At 43.3% G+C, this 15,775-nt stretch overlaps 1 long non-coding RNA gene across 1 annotated transcript in view; it reads right to left on the bottom strand.

The window, feature by feature from the left end:
• Positions 1-15,775, bottom strand: part of LOC147915878 (uncharacterized) — a 170,514-nt gene that overhangs the window by 53,744 nt on the left and 100,995 nt on the right. Inside the window, exon 2 of the long non-coding RNA XR_015553847.1 lies at positions 7,165-7,399. This is a non-coding gene — a long non-coding RNA (uncharacterized LOC147915878). The remainder of the gene's footprint in view (positions 1-7,164; positions 7,400-15,775) is intronic.

The following is a 15,775-nucleotide window of genomic DNA, read 5'->3' as shown; positions in this document are numbered from 1 at the left end:
AAATCTGGTAGTCTTTATCTTTTTTTTTGGTGAGGAAGACTGTCCCTGAGCTTACATCTGTGCCAGTCCTCCTCTATTTTGCATGTGGGATGCCGCCACAGCATGGCTTGTTGAGCGGTGTGTAGGTCTGAACGTGCAAACCCTGGGTTGCTGGAGCAGAGCGAGGAAACTTAACCACTACGCCACTGGGCTGGCCCCAGTTTTTGTCTTTTTTATCCTCTCTCTCGAGGAGCTTTTGTCCTTAAATAGGAAAAACAAGTAAGCATGGCTGTCAGCCGTGGTAAAGAAATGGAGATTGTCTTGCTTCGTCCTCTCTCCTGTGTTCATGGCTCGCTGCTGCAACACCCGCTTGGGTCTTCTTCCCTCCGCTCCTCGTCGTTGCAGAAACGGTGGAAGGTAGTGGGGAGCTGGGAAGGGGAAGGTCCTTCTTTGATCTCAGATGACAAACTTAAAAGACAAACATTTAAAGAGAAGGAAAAATGTAGAAAAAGGAGCAACGATGAGACTGACCGACTCAGTTGTCACACACGTATCTGCTTCAAGATGACTGGGGGAAGAGTTCTTCATATGAAAATGCAAATTACCCAACAGAAGAATGGGCAATAGTTATGAGCAAAAATGTCAAAAAAGAAGCCAGATTGATCGATATATATGAACAGATGTCCAGAGAAATGTAAATCAAATGGTAAAGAGACACTGTTTCACACTTTAGGTTGCAAAACATTTTTATTTAAAAAATACCACATGTGGAGGAGAGAGTGAGGTGATGCTGCTGCTGGGAGTATAAGTTGATACAACCCCGGGAGAATAATTAAACATTATCTAGTAAAGTTGAAGATGTGTACACACTAAGGCTCAACATTTCACTTCCAGACTTACCCACTAGAGAAACTCTCACATGTGTGTACAAGGAATGTGAACGAGAACATTCCTAGCACCATTTGTTTGTAATGATGAGAAACAACCTATATGGTGGAAACAATCTAAATGTCCGTCAAAAGGAGAGCAGTAAATAAAGTGTGGTATATTCATGTAACGGAATACTGTGCACAATTCAGCAGTGAGATTGCATTGACTAGAGCTACAAGTATCATTCTGGATCACTCTCAGAAACATGATGTTCAGGACAAAAACCCAAAAGCTGTGGAAACATACAGGAAAAATATCGTTTACATAAAGTTAAAAAATATTCAAACGAAGATGACTAGTGGTTATTATTATAGAGAAATTCAAACTCTTAATCTGCACCTAGAATCTGAACTCCCAGTCTTAGAAGTTTCTCCTGAGTTAGTATTTCAGCACTTTCTTGAAACTTTTACCCCTCTAGTGCCAAGTAATTGCTACAATCCAGATTTTTGTAGAATTCAGTAGGAACGGGCCCCAAGTGTCCCCACACCCCTCCAAGAAATAGTTTTTCTAACCCAGAGCTGTCCAATAGAAACATAACGTGAACCACATATGTGATTTAAAGTTTTCTAGTAGTCACATTAAAAAAAATAAAAATGGACAGGTGAAGTTAATTTTGATAGATTTTATTTAACTAAACATATTCAAATACTCTATATGTAGTCAATAAGCATTTTAAATAAGATATTTTAAATATGTTTTACACTAAGTCTTTAAAATCTGGTGTGCATTTTACACTTAGAGTGCATCTCTATTTGGATGCTAAATTTTCATTGGAAATACTTGCTCTGTATTTAGTCAAAAAATTTTGAGTTGTGAAGATAGATTCACATACCCAAATTTTTCCAAACGTACGTAAGTTTTCTAACAACTGAATCAAATATTGCTTTTTAAATTTAAATTTTAATTAATTGAAGTTAAAGAAAAAGACAAATTCAGTTCCTTATTCTCACTCGCCACATTTCAAGAGCTCACTAGCCGCATGTGGCTCTTGGCTACCAAGTTAGACAGAGCAGGTCTCACCTCTGGTGCTAAGAAACTATCTATGTCCACCTACCTTTCCTCTCTAGGATTCCTCTTTTCATATGATTGAAATCAAACTAAAAAAGTGTACAGCAGCCTTGCTGGACACAGAGCCACCTGCAGTGAAAGGTGTGTGTTGACCAGCGAGGGTCAAGGCCACTTAGTGACAGGAGTGGAGCCTGATTCGTACGCTCAGCCACCTACTCTCCAAACCTCTCGACTGCCTGCTGCGGCTCTGCTTTCCACCACCCAGAGCGGGGACAGTCCCCCAAGGGCCACACCCTCGGGTTGCCTCTGGGTCTGGAATGTCTGTTTTCAATTGCTAAGTTCCCACAGTGTGAGCCACTCAGTTTTGTAAAACACCAGCCCCTTTCCAAGTCTGGTGCTTGGGTGTCCTCTGGGACTTGTGGATAATTAAACACAAGAACCTAAAAGAACTCATCTGAGAAGAAATACGCAAAGGCTCGCAGAGGCGAGACGGTAGGAACTCAGAGACTATGACGATAAGCAACACTAGAGCTGGGCGGGGAAAAAAGACATTGGGGTATTCAAACTGAAAGGGAGCCTGTGAATTCGAGTTAGATGGCAGTGGGGCGTGACCTGGCAGAAAAGGTGGGACTCTCTGGGATAGAGCCTTGGAATCAGAAGGTCAAACTGACCCGAGCCTGAAGTGAAACAGATCTGGACTGTCCTTCTGCAGTAAGCAGTGTGCCTGGTTAGGAAACAGCAACCAGAGTGCCAGTGGTTAAAATGGAAGGATATTTGATTTTTAAATGAAAGGCCATCAGATTCCACAGTATTCTAAAGTATCCTCACATTTTTATTATGCTTAATGCCAGCTTATGCACATGACATATCCACTCACATACACTCACAGAACCGTAGAAAGGGCATAGAATGGTTTCTTAAGAAAACAATGGCAACAAAGCCTTTGAAACTATTGATAATTAATAAGCCAGGCAGTAGCAATTAATATGTGCAGAGATGGGGCGCCTACTGTTCTCCAAGCCATAGCTCATTTAAAATACTGACCCTATAATTTATGAGCGATATTTAATACCTCAGTGACCATAAACCTCAATGTTTTATTACTACTGCTTAGCATAACTTTGATGTGCTGCCCAGCACTACACAATCCAAAACAAATTACTTTCAGGAAGCTGGATATTATATAAATGCAGGAAAGTCATAAATAATGCACAGGAGGAACATTTTCTGTGGGTTCTGACATGCCACAATGGGCCTCTATGAGTCTGACTTCTCAACATCTCACTGGCCCTGGACGAGGGGCAGGGGGGCAGGAGGGCCGTCCATCTGAGGAGTGTTTGTCAGAGAGGGTGGGGACACTGACTCCAGGCACCACGGATACCACTTTTTAAACCTATAGCAGAGGCAGACGTAAATCAAATGAGGACCCTTTAGGAAGTTATGGTCTTCTTGATGAGCTACAGATGTGTAAGGAACAGGCTGTTCATTCATGTTTTTGGTGGGCTTTTCACAATCTTATTCCTTGCTATCCATGGATGTGTGTTGGCTCCCTTTCCCATTCTCACCAACAGCTGTTTAAAATGCTCTACCCTGAGCCCCCCACACCTACTGTCTTGGAAGATGAGATATTCTACTACCTTACTGAGAAAATTGAGGTCATCAGGCAAGAGCTCCTCCATCTTTCCAACATATTCAGACACACTCCTTCATCCTTACTGACTTCTTTTATCTTGAAGGGGATGATTCTTTCCAAAGCCTGTGTCCTTGATCACGTCCCCTCCGCTCTCTTCCAGCATCACGACCTATAAACTATCCCCTTACCACTTCAGTCCTCTCTCTCTCTCCACTGGCCACTTGCCTTTGGTCCTCAAATAGGGTCAAATATACTGTATCCTACAAATGAACAAGCAAGCAAAAGAAAATCTTCTCCATGACCACATTCCTTTATTTCTGAAGATGCACTTTTTACTCTCTCTGCCACACATCCAGCTTCTCGCAAAGAGATCGCCTTTGCCCAATTCAGACCTTGCCCTCATTGTCAAGCAGATTCTGTCCTCCACAAACTACTAAGAATCTTCTGGTGGTTTTCCACATCCCATGACCTCCTTTAGGTCTTGTCTTATGAGACTCCCTGCAGGTGTGGATGTCGTTCCCCCTCCCTACCCTACACTCGAATCTTTCATCTCCCAGGCTTCTGTGTTCATCTTCTTGTTCAGGAGTTTTTTCTTCTGGTCTCTTCTGCTGGCTCTGCTTCCCCTGCCATCCACAGTCCTCTTCTCTTCTCTGTATACTCTTTCTGCGCAGTCTCATCCTCACCCGCTTCAGCCATTCTTCAGAAACCAGTGGCTCACAGTCCTACATCTGAACCTCAACTCCCTAAGCTTCACCGGTTTCCTGTGGGACAACTCCACCCGGTGTCTTGGAGGTCAGCTTTTCAAAATATAAGTTATAATGAAGGACAGAATATTTGCAAGGTGCCAAAATATCACCCCACAAGTTGCTTGCTAATTGCAAAGGAGAAAATATATCTTTACAATGGAGAGAAATGATGGCCACCACCTTAACTAATAATCAGGTGGCCACATGTAGTAATATCAGTTGTGGAATAACCTGACATTTTACACCTGCTTTTGGGATAAAATAGAAAGTATATGGCATTACCTATAAATTGCTCTTGCCAAAAATGTTTAACCTGAATGTAACCAAGCCTTTAGACCCAACCTCCTGTTACATAAAACACTGGGGATAGAAGGACAAGTTAAATGATAACACAAGGTAACCATCAGGCAAATCCAGATTGTGAAACCTCTGTAAGACAACTGGCCTGGTCTCTTCAAAAAGACAATAAATAATAGAAGTCAATGTCATTTAGAAAATGGAGAATGTTCTAGAATAAAAGAACTAAAGAGAGATAACCAAATGCAATGCATGAAACTTGATTGGGTCGTGCTTTGAACAATCAGCTATAAAAGATATTTGGGGTACAATGTGGGAAATTTGAACATGGGCTTTAAAATAGATAATATTAGAGAAATGGTGTAAATTTTCTTAAATATTTTAATGGTATTGTGTTTACAAAGGAGAATGTTCTTATTCTTGGGAGATGCATACTGAATAATTTAGGGATAAATTTTCATGATGCCTGCAACTTATTTTCAAATGTTTCTGCATAAACAAACATCTGTGCGTGTATAGATCAAATATGGCAAAGTATTAATAACTTTTTAACTTAGATGATAAGTGTAGGAGTATTCAATTTACTTTCAGTCAACATTCTTGCATGTTTTAAATTTTTCATTAAAAAAGTTAGAAAAAGAACAGTTAAAAGTACAAATATAAATGTAAGACTTTTCCTCAATCTCCAGCCTACTCTTTCTTTTCCATTCACTCTTCACCAGATACACCAAGCTAAAAGTCTTGGCGTCATCTGTAATGTTTCCCGTCCTCCTCAGATCTCCTGTCTCCCTCCATCCTGTCAGCTGGTCCTCATTTCTCTGGAGTCTCTGTCCGGCTCATGGCTGCTGCACTGCCCTCATCAGGCCTCCAGCACGAATCACCAGGATCCCCACTCCTGGGCTCATGCCCCTCCCCCAGCAGTCCATTCTCCCCATTCACTCCCTTGAGGAAACTTTTCTACAGGTCGCCTTTGCCTGCAAAATAAGATCAAATTCCCTGAAATAAAAATATTCAGGATCACACTGAAGTGGAACCTGGAGGTAAGGATGTGGAGGAGGTCAAACTGACACCCAGAGATACCCTCATGCTTTGGACTTCAAAGCCAGAGTTCTGATCCCTGGGCTGCCTCACTCCAGGCTTCACCTCTGTGCTGTGATAGCAGAGAAGATGGGCCTAAGGAAAAGTCCAGTGCTCTCTGTCTGCCTGGAGAAAGAGTGCATTTACGGACCAGCAAAGCAGAAGTCTAGATTTTTAAGGCCTATAAAAGAGTCTTTTGACTATCACAGCCAGGACTTCAGGAGCTCAATGAAAGACTCACTTTATCGACTCCAGGAATGGTTTATACACTCTGCTGGAGAAGCTGAGGGGAAGCAGATGTTCTCATACATTGTTAGCATGAGTGTAAATTGGTATAGTCCCCGTGGAGGGCGATTTGGCAACATCTCAATGAGTGTACCCTTAGATCCAAGCAATGTCACCTCAGAAAATCTGTCCCATAGATATACTTGCACATAAGTAAAGTGATGGATGATGTATGTAATGTTGCCATGCCACTCATGGGAGCATTGTTTGAATTGGCAAAATATTGAAATAAGCCAAAAGTCCACCAATAAGGGACTAGTTAAATAAATGTTGATACATCAACCTAAAGGAATACTATGCAGCTAATATAAAGAACATGGAAGATTTCGATGCACAAAGATCTAAAAGATATATTGTGATGTGAAAAAAGCGAGACGTGTCAGGATGTGTACCGTACTCTAAGTGTTCAAGAACCGAAAAGTCAAACAGGATGCACCAAGATAATGCAGCAATACTAATTGCAGAAAGTGCCCATCATTTCTAAGTTTAGGAAAACACAGGGAGGACATTGGGTTATTAGAACCTAGAAACTTGAAGGGGCACCACCTGGCTGGCACTGCTATCTCTGTGGGGGAGGTGGTGTGGACACTAAGACTGGTTCTGGGAGCGCAGGGACGAGCTGGAGTTGAGAACCAATTGTACTGTCATGCTGCCCTCTTTCTGCCTCCCAGTCTTTCTCTAGTATTGTCTATTGGCTGATTCTCACAGAGAACCAGCTGACAAAGGAAAAATGTGATTTCCAGAGTCCCAGAGTGGAGCAGAGAAGGGTGGATTTGAAACTGAGAGGCAACAGCCTAGTAACGAGCACACTAGATTCAGCAAGGATGGCCAGTTTGGGCGCAGGGTCATACACGCGGCTGTTGGAATGGAATGGGAGCACTCCTAAGTGACGACGGACTTCCCACCATAGGCCGGCATTAACGCTGCCGCCAAGAGTGAGGTCCAGATTCACACCAGTAGACTGTGATCTTCTGTGGGCCAGAGGCTTGGTGGGATTTTTTCCTACATTAGTTTTATTTACTCTTCCAATATCACTTATGATGAATAATATCGTCACTTTACAAATGAAGAAGTTGACTGAGAAAAATAAATTCTTCTAAGGAGAGGATCTCCTTCCTCCTCTCCTCCCCTCTATTTCTCCCTCCTACTCATTCGGTCAGATAATGGAGGGTTAGTTAACTGAACAAATCAATGGTTTCAGCCACTCACCTGAAAGCGCCCCTTGGGTCTTATTCGGGATGGATGAGGTGGCAGCCGCGCTCTGACGGGGCCATGGCACAGTCGTGGGGGAAACAAGTCAGGGCCTGTTCCTTAATCCTCCAGCACCTGGCCTTGGGGAGGCTGACTTCCCAAATGCCTGCCTGTCTGCACTCTCCAGTTTCCTCTTTTCTACATCCATCTTCAGGTGCCCAGTCCTCAAAGCGGCTCAGCAGCCAAACGAGCTCTGCAACAGGAAAGACAACAGTTGACACCATCTCCCTGAGTCAACAGCTGTGGCTGAAAGCAAATAAAAAGATAGCCCTGTGGTGTGAGTCCAGAGGAAATGCTTAGAGGGGTGGGTTTCACATGTCTTTCTCAAAAGGCAGAATTTGTCTATCACAGTGAGTTCTTAAAGCATGTTTATTAATCATGTCAATGCCCTGCCAGCTCCTCCCCGCCCCAGCGTCTTCTGTTCAGGTCAGAGAACACCCCTCACACTTCTCCCCACAGTGGTGATCAGAGGAGGGCTAATTTAAGTGTTTGTCCTCTTAACTTGAGGCCATATTCTACAAAGGAAATTCTTAAAAATCAAAAATAAACGTATTTACACAATAGCTATGATGCCAAATGAATAGCAAGCAGCTCGTAAGTGGGTTTTATAAATAGAGTAGAAAGAATATCTTCACAAAGTGGATAAATAATAATGTTAACGAAGACATAAACTTTGCCCTTCAAGTGGCTCACTTGGATACATAAACAACAGTTGTGCCTTCTTCAAGAAATTTCATCATGAGAAAATTCAAACTTACAAAAGAACCAAATTAACAAATGGTTATTTGCTTTATGAAGGAATCTCTGCAAAATAACCAAGGATTCTTTCAGTTGTTTCCCAGATAGGCACCCCTTTCCCCAAACCCCTTTCTGTTTAGTTACATGTAAGTCCTCAGAGATACGTCCCTTTTGTGAAGTGAAGGGCACCAGCCCTCAGTGCAGGGATTTTATTTTACCAGTGAGGGCTCTGTCTGAATCCAGTACTGAGGCCTGTTTCTAGGTCTGGGTATTTCTTCCTTTGGTTTCCCTTCTCTCTGCTTCCTGGGGAAGCCTACACCAACTCAAGGAGTGGTTCAGTGACTTCTAGGCAAACTCCCCAAGCCTCCCTTCCAGGATCCACTGCCCCGGGGTGCTCTGCCTAATCTTGCCATTCCTGAGACTTCTCTGAATAACCACAATCAGAGTGCATATAGTATCGACCGCTTGACTACCTAGATGGAACTTGAGTAACTCCACTTATCATCAAGCTCCCTGAAGGCGAACTGAATTGTTTCACTTTTAATTGCAACGTTACTTTCGGTAAGAATTAAAACCATTTGAACTTATAAAAGACTGGAATCACTTTTTTAAAAATACATTTGTACCCCCATTCTCTCTTTTTCTCATAATATTTTTATATGAAAATGCATGTATTGAGATGTTACCACAGACTTCTCTGACTTTTATCCAAACCCACAGGCCTCAATACTGTGCAAAAAATCTAGCAAAATTAGATAGTCTTCATCGATTTCTAAAGCTTGCAATTTCCAACCAGGCTAGAAATAGCATCGGGAAAAAACTTTTAGTGTGATATATGGTTTTGTTGCCAGTCCTAAGTCACCCTTTAATAGGGTTAAGGTTTGAAAAAACCACAGTTAAAAATGTTAACTAAATAGATTAGACTTTCAGAAATTGGAGTAGAGTTTGAGTTGTGTTAAAGATTGTGTTGTTCTTTATTTCACTTGAAATGATTCCCTTTCCCCCAACTAATAATGGATTTGCCTAGTAAATGTAGGTGCTTCAGGCCACTGTCCGTTGATATGAAACAGCAGGGAGCCGTGAGGCCCAGTGGGAAAGACCAGCTTCTATTTCATGGAAATTCTCAGTAACATGGTCAAGTGTATACTCACTATGGTACTTGTGACAAGGGATACACAGATGCCCATTTCAAGCAGTTTTAACATAATCTCTTCTACATTTACAATTTCCCCATTTGTTTCTCTTTCTTTCCCTCTGTATATGTGTATGTGCATGTGAGTGTGTGTGTATGTATACGTATATATTTAATAAAATTTAAATTTTCTGAGAGGTATTGTTGAAGGGAGTCCTATTATTAATCTGTAGATGGAAATCTGATCATTTAGAAGTAAGGTAATCTCTCTCCTAACAGCTGGGTGGGCCCTGTCCAAGTTTGAAGAGGCATTTAGACCACCCAAAAGCCACCAAAATGCCAATATATTTTGAATATTAATGTAAAGTAAATGTTAGCTTTCTCATAATTTGAGCTAAGCACAATAAACAACAAGTGAGTCCAGAAAAATCATAGGAGCTGTAAGAAATTTGCTTGGATGATAGAAACAATCAGACAAAAATATCAGACTCAGTTCCCGTATGAACTTCTCTCAAGTCAGGTCTAACAGCACAGAACATTAGAAAAGCCCTCAGTTGTTCTCTCAACATAGGTGGAACAAATTATCCAATGGCGAATAAGACAAATCCCTCTGCAAGTGGGCAGGGTTCCACAGCTGGGTGATAATATTCATCCTGATCTATTTTTTACCTCACGTACATTAATCTTCCTCAACTAACTATTTTTCCACTTTGCCAAAATGAGCTATTAACAATCTCTGTGTAGACCATATACTTTCCTTGTTTCTGCCCCAACTACATAGGGCCTATTAAAAAATGTAGACCCTGTGACAGCCCAAACAATATTTGACTCAAATGAACTAGAGTATCAATAGATTGTGGAGGCACAACTTAGAAGAGTGAAGAAAACATGAACCACAGCAAGAAAACTATAACTAAAGGAGTAAAGGTGAGTTCTCCTTTTTAAAAAACGTGGGCATTCATATCGGTTGGAGTTGGTTTCTCGTGGTGTCAAGCCAGTGAATAGGGCTTCTGGGACAGAAGTCAGAGTCCAAGGCAAACAGAGGCAACAGAATGAGTGAAAGGCAGGCTGGGTGGAAACTGGTGAGCTGGAAAGCATATGCTTTGTTTAAATGGGAGAGTGGTTCCCACACTCCAGGCTGTTGATGTCCACAGGAAGACAGCACCAGTGGATTTAACTGATTTCCAGGAGAAGCCAGAGTTCTAAGAATCTATGAGGACTGTGGGAGATCAAAATTTGGCCACCTTGACATATGTCTCTTTACCTTGATTATTTTCTCTGACGGACATTTGACCTCCCCCACTAACTGCCTAAAGAATTTAACATAGAAGACCTGTTCCAGGAAGGAGTTACTATCAATCATCTGATGGCTGTAATATAATGCAAAATAGATGTTACAATAGGAAAGGCACCAACAAGCCCCTCTTATCAAAAATTCTGTCTCTCCCCAGCCACATTCTCTAGGTGGCCCTGCAAGGAGTTGCCAGACAAACATTCACATTTATAAGGGAAATCTCTGTTTGTAAAGGTATCTCCCTCTGTATTGGGAAGGGAGGGGATGGCCTTATCTGTGAAAACTCTTTCAGTATGGAAGGAGTAGACTTAAATCTGCATACCCTTGATGACTGTAATTTCTGTCTCCCTCACCACCCCCAACATCCTCCTTTGTCTTTAGCTGAAGATGGTATTTAAGATGAGAAGCACTGCTATTGTGTTGAGAAACTCAGTTTCCCTGGTTTCCCCCATGTACACATGTTATTAAAGTTGGTATTATTTTCTCCTGCTAGCCTGTCTTTTAATTATTTGGCCAGCCATAAGAACCTTGAGGGAAAGGGCAGAGGGGGATGCTCCCACTTCCCCGACAGGACTCTCTCAATTTTTAAGTGTTACAAGCAAAGTTTAAAAAACATCTAAACACCAGGCAAGACAAACCAAACGCTTCTGTGGGCTGCCAGTTTGCAATCTCTGTTCTACGGGATGGGCATTCTGGGGTAGGCGAGGAGAGATGGGCAGCACGGCATGGGGGGTGCAAGCACAGAAGGAGTGGTTAGGCTCCCGAGCTGTTAGGGTCCTTTCCAATTCTGAGACTCTATCTAGGACTGATAAACCCAGATGTGGGGTCAAATTTGCTGATGACCACTGATTCTGTTCCTTACTCCAGCAAAGCATGAGCTATACTCCCCTAGTACTGAGTACCCATCACTGAGTGTCCCAGTACTGAATACCCCAGCACTGAGTGTCACAGTATTGAGTACCACAAGTGCCTCACTCCATCCCTTGGTTTTCAATTCAAGCATTTCTTATAGGTCTCAAAGGAAGCCCATGAGAACAAAGTTAAAATTAAGTCAAATGCCTTTGATATTTATCTAATAGCAGACATACGCCTTTGTCTTCCATAGAAGGAACTCAGAAAATTTCATCTAAAGGCTTTCAGCAACAGCAATCATTTACCTGAAATGATTTTCCTCTGCAGGTCAATGCATGGCTGACAACTGGGACTTTACAAGTGAATGGAGTCCCAAACTTGATACTTGAGTGCGCCTCACTGAATGCTTTACCAGGTGTCACTTGCAAAACAGCAAGTCCCAAACCTTTCATAGACATCTGAAACCAAACTAAATGTGAACAACAACAAAGATAGTGTTCATATTTTAAGATCAGGTGTCTTTGGAATCACAGAGCCAAGAAGACGACAAGAAAGAGAAAGGTGTGACCCATCATCTTTTTTATGAAGTATGACCAGTGCTTTCTTTCTCAGTGCACCACGCAGCAGTAAATCCTCGTGGCTCGGCCCAGCAGAGAGGGGATTACCCCGCTCATCACTATCACGGGTCATGTGTGGTTCTTCTGAATACGGGCAGACAGGCAGAATGGGGTTCCGACAAGAGGTACAGGTAGCTGCCCAGATACTTTCAAATTATGAGACTGGACATTTGTCCTGGCTGTTCTAAGGCCTCTTTACAACCTGGGCCATGTGGATATACTTTCTGCCAAGGCACCTGTAATCCATGTATTGAGAAATGCACTGTTTCTTCATCTCCCTGGAGAAGCGCTCTTTTTTTTTTTCAGTATTCATTTTTGTTTTTAATTGGCTTTGTTATTCTTGGGTGTGAAATGGTATATAATCCTTTTATTTTTTCATTGAATAAATACATCGGGCCCTGGAAATACAGTCGAGCTAAACTAAACTGGTGAAGTCCACACCCTCACGGAGCTTACACTCATAACTCGGCGTTATTAATTTCTGCGTCTCAGAAGATGACACACAGAGCTTGTCCTGAATTGTGAGCTTCAGTGGAGTATTTCATGTTGGTGACTGTTCTAAAGAGCAAAGAAAACGTGTTTTCCTATTTCACGGAGTTAGCATCAAGACTTCTGTGGGAGTCCCAAAAGGCAGTCAGATTTAAGGGACAAACCCATACTGCTGGAATTGCGGGAAGGCAAATTGATTGACTCTCTAGTAAGCCTCCAAGTGGGAGGCAAGGGACTGGATATATTGAGAATCTGGCAAAACTAAGGTAAATTATCTGCTGAATTGATTCAAATATTTGTAGCAAGCCCTTCTGTGCAAATTTTCATGACTTCTTTATGGTAATTAGTTTCATGGAATATTGCCAAATGGCATATTTTTCCTACTCTGAGCCCCTTTCTAAGCACTCCTGGGAATGTCTGAAATATGAGATAAGCACTCTTAACCCAAAGTTTTATTAAAAAGTTTAATTAACATAAATGCCAAATGACACATTGATTGCTATTAAGTGGGTAGACCTTATGTAAATCTGTGAGCTACTGTGTGACTGTAAACCCATCTCCCTCGGCAACCACGGGAGCTTTGCTTCTCCCCCTGAGCGGGCAGGAGAGCCCTCGGGATGCACAGCCCCTTGCCAGCCTCTGGGTTCTCAAGACTTCACCAAACCTAATGAAGCTTGGCAGTGGCAGTGAATCACCTAACTTGTTCTCCACCAAACCTTCCCTCCTCTCCACTAGCACCTGACCACCCTGCTCTGGCCTCCAGGTTTTTTTTTTTGGTGAGGAAGATCAGCCCTGAGCTAACATCTGTTGCCAATCCTCCTCTTTTTGCTGAGGAAGATTGGCCTTGGGCTAACATCCGTGCCCATCTTCCTCTACTTTATATGGGACGCCGCCATAGCATGGCTTGACAAGCGGTGCGTCGGTGCGCACCAGGGATCTGAACCTGCGAACCCTCGCGCTGCTGAAGCGGAGCACGCGCACTTAACCGCTGCACCACAGGGCCAGCCCCTGGGTCCTCCAGCTTTTGATCTCCTTCAAGCTGCCTTCTGGGCAGCCACCGGCCTCATAGGAACTCTCTCGCTTGTCTAAACCTCACCCCGTCTGAGAAATACATGTTTACCAAATCCTCTCCCAAGCCTCCAGAATATGAAGAATTACTTAACTTTTGTGTTTTGCAGCACAATCCTCCACTAGAATCTTAGTTTAAGGGCAGAAACCAGGTTCTTATACACCCTTGCATCCTCAGCACATAACAGTGCCTGGCACACAGTAGGGGTTCAATTATTTATAGAAGGAAGAAATGAAGGCATTGTCCCATTTCCAATCTTCTCTCTTCTGTTTATAAAAAAGTCTTTTTGGAGAGAATCTTGCTTTCCCACTGTGTCTTCTGAGGGTCTGTATGTTCCCTCAGCCCTCCTCCCCTTCTTTAGATGATTCCTTATATTACAACCACGTTAAAGAAAAATACCCTAGCTACTCAACCTGTAATAAGCAGAGTAATTGAAGAGAAGGTCTAAAAAGATTATCTTGGATTTTTAAATTACAGTAAAATTAACAGCAGTGTCCACTACACGTTGCTGAGCAATTCCAGTTTGATCAGTGATCAGAAGGAAATATTAACATACTTACAAACACTAGAAGAGGAATAGAGAAAGTGAATATGTACCAAAAAAGCACGGTGAAAGGAAGGAAGTGGAAAGACCAGAGGCAGAAGAGCTTGCAGCAAATGCCTCAGTTACCTACTGCCACGAAAGTGCTGCACGGCAAACAGCAGCGGTACACAATGACAAATGTTTATTTGTGCCCCCAAGTCTCTGGGTCTGCTGGGTGGTTTTGCTGATCCGGGCCAGACTTGGCTGAGAGCGGCTGGATTCACTCCTGTATCCTCATCAGCTGGTGAGTCAGCTAAGGGCTTCTGCTCTCGGATGCCTCAGCCGCTAAGGAGCTCTGCTCCACGTGTTTCCTCATCCTCCAGCACACCAGCCTCAACTCGCCTGTGTGGAGGTGGCAGCTTCTGAGAGCAAGAGTGGGAGAGGAGTAGAACTACACGAAGCCTCGTGGAGCCTAGGCTCGAAACCCCACACTGTCACTTCCGCATCACTCGACTGGCCACAGCAGATGCAAAGCCAGCACAGACGCAAGGGATGGAGAAATACACTCCACCTCTGGGTGGAAGGAGCTGCAGACTCACATTACAAAGGGTGTGGCTACAGAGAGAGCTGGAGAATGGGGCCGTTTTTGCCATCACACCACCACAGTTACCTGAGCCTCAGCCCCCACTTATGGGTACAAGGCACAAATGCAACTGCCTCTGTTGGAGTTCCTCCTCTGAGAGCCGGTCCTGAGACAAGGATCAAAGTGCAAGTGGTTTATTTGGATAGTGATGCTGGGAAACGATGGTAGGGGAGTGGGGAAGTGAGAAAGGGAAGGAAAGAGGCTTCCTTTGTTATCCAGCAAGTTCCCAGTGTGGATAACTGAAGCTTATTCTTGCTGAGGAACTTGGAGCCAGTGTAGAATACATGTCTTAAAGTGGTCCCACCTGAAGAATGAGGAAGCGCAATATTCACATACCAGCTCCTCTCAGTCATTGGTTGACAACTGCTTGGGGGGAAGTGGAGCGCTGGGCATGGAGACTTGGACCTGCTGCAGGAGCAGAATGGGCTCCAGGTCAGCCAGAGAAAGTCTTCAGGCAGAGAACTGCCAGCTTAAAAGTCGGGCACCTGCACTGAAGTGGTAAGGACAAGAGGATGGGGCAGGGCACTGAGAGCATGCATTATAACCCCGACAGCTGCTGACTGCAGCCAAGTCTGCCAACGGTTATGGCATAGCTAAGTGGAAAGACATGAGTAAATCCGGTTTTTAACTACAAACAAATTTCCTAATATCTCTGAACCTCATTTGCCTCAATAATAGGTACTTCATAGGCATTTTATGAAGATAAAATTGAAATGATGTCTTTACAGTGCCTGGTAGATAAATAAATGATAGATGTTAATATCAAGATATTTTTGTTTCCGTTCACTCATTTCTCAATAATTTGAGTGGAAACAAAATCATCCTTTGAAATGTTTGCTTGGGCCCCCTGTTTTTACACTTTGACCATTCTTTGACTTCTACGACGGGCTCCCAACAGCAAAGGACAGAATGGATCCTGGAAGCAAGAATGGTACCGTTGTCACATAGCCTGATTACCCAGTAAGTGCTCCCACGTGCACTTTTCTCCCCAGTGAAACTGGACCAACACCAACCAAATGCTTGCAATAGAAAACTGCCCCCGGGCCGGCCCCGTGGCTTGGTGGTTAAGTGCGTGCGCTCCGATGCTGGTGGCCCCAGTTCGGATCCCGGGCGCGCACTGAGGGACCACTTCTCCGTCCATCCTGAGGCCGAGTCCCACATACAGCAACTAGAAGGATGTGCAGCTATGACATACAACTATCTACTGGGGCT

The sequence above is a fragment of the Ceratotherium simum genome, chromosome 12 (assembly GCF_057802395.1).
Source record: "Ceratotherium simum simum isolate JZ-2026a chromosome 12, ASM5780239v1, whole genome shotgun sequence".
In the NCBI taxonomy this organism is placed as follows: Eukaryota; Metazoa; Chordata; class Mammalia; order Perissodactyla; family Rhinocerotidae; genus Ceratotherium; species Ceratotherium simum.
The sequence above is the reverse complement of the archived record's forward strand: the minus strand, read 5'-3'. Positions and strand labels throughout refer to the sequence as shown.